The sequence below is a fragment of the Penaeus monodon genome, chromosome 29, assembly GCF_015228065.2.
Source record: "Penaeus monodon isolate SGIC_2016 chromosome 29, NSTDA_Pmon_1, whole genome shotgun sequence".
Taxonomy (NCBI): Eukaryota; Metazoa; Arthropoda; class Malacostraca; order Decapoda; family Penaeidae; genus Penaeus; species Penaeus monodon.
Genome location: NC_051414.1, coordinates 35,733,236 through 35,734,863, shown reverse-complemented (window position 1 = coordinate 35,734,863; position 1,628 = coordinate 35,733,236). Strand labels below are relative to the sequence as shown.

Genomic DNA, 1,628 nt, shown 5'->3' with positions numbered 1-1,628 from the left:
ATTTGCCGTGGGGATTTGAAATCGAATAGAATCTGTACGTTATTTCCAATTTTTAAACGATTTCTGATGTTTGGAATTATATATATCTCTGCACGGAAAAAAAGAACAGCCGATTCCATGCAACGCCAGCCTTCGGCTTGCTTCGACCACACCGTTGTAACTTTGTAGTTTTGAACCACAGCTTATCCATCGTCTGGTCAGGGTCTCCGCTCAAGGTCTGTGCCTGACCTTCCGCCCCCTATAATCAAGGGACGGAGCTCTCGGTCGCCACAGTAACGGTTTCTATGTCACCAAACAACATGACGTCTCTGTAATTCCGTTCCTTTGCGACTGAACTGAAGCAATGAGGGATCTAGGCATGATTTCGATCATTTACAATGTATCACTTGGAAGCGGGCTTGAGTGTATGTCTTGTATAACGGAAGCACAATTGTTGAGCAATATGCAAGTGTGTAAAAGAAAGTCGTTTTCCGCAGTTCCCTTTTGCATGCTGAGTGTCTGGCCGCCCCCTTCATCGGCGACAACGCAAGTGCAGGCTGAGAAAGCGCGGTTCTTCAAGCGTTCGCGCTGCTCAGGCTGCGGGCCCTCCCCAGCAGGCTTTCCAGGACGTGGTGCCCGGCAGGTCAAGTGGACAGGGCCAGTGGCTCACCACCCCCGGCGTGGAACGGCACCATCAACCCCGTGGGCGACACGCAGAGTGGCCGCCGCCGCCGCCTTCCTCAACGCCTACAACGCACAGGTTAGGGCCAACCGTAGGCAGCGGCGTGGCGGCCTGCTCACCCCCGTTGGCCACCCGGCGCCCAGCCGTGTCCGACCGCGCCTCCCTCGCTCGCAGTTAGGCCACCCGGCGACCTGTCAGGCCGCCTCCGGCCGCCGCTTTGAATTCGCGTGCCAGTGGCAGCCACCATCCCGCCGGCGTCGACGGAACCGTCACCCCCGTGGGCGAACCCGAGGTGCTGCCGCCCGCAACGCCTTCCTCAACGCCTACCGCGCCCAGGTCCGCAGCCACGGTTGGCACTGCCCCCGTCGTCAACACCTTCAGCCAGGCCGTGCCCCAGCAGGTGTTTCCAGCAACCTTCCAGCAGGCCGCCCCTGTGCAGGCCAAGTGGACGGCCCCGTGCAGCCACCGTGCCCGCCGGACCCCAGGCTCCGCCCCCCAGGTCGCCCGACACCGCCGAAGTCGCAGCCGCCAAGCAGGCCTTCTTCAGACCTACCACGGCAGGTCGCGGCCGCGGCGCGCCCTTCCTAGACCGTACTGGTTAGCTGAAATAATAGTAAATATTGTAAAAAAATCAATAAAGTTATAATTTTCACACTCATTTCTCTGTGTCATTTCTCCACATTGATCTGCTTTCTTCACTATCTCTCCCATTCTTTTATCTCTATATCACAAGACTTTGAACATCTCGCAAGCACAAGCCCGGTTATATTACCCCATGCTTCTAGTCCACGGTGCTGATGCAACACGGAAGGAAGTCCTGTCATTCCCTTTTGCCCCTCTAACCTGCTTCCTCCTTTCGCCTCTTTCGTCCCAGCTTGCCAAGGCATTTTCCCGGCAGATCCGTATCGTCGTTGTGAATAGATGTACCTTGTACAAGATGGCCTTCTACTAGCAATAGCCTACGGAG

The 1,628-nt window shown here is 56.5% G+C and overlaps 1 pseudogene; it reads left to right on the top strand.

The window, feature by feature from the left end:
• LOC119591859 overlaps positions 1-1,249 on the top strand; it is a 3,930-nt pseudogene extending 2,681 nt beyond the window's left edge.
• Positions 1,250-1,628: the final 379 nt, after the last annotated feature.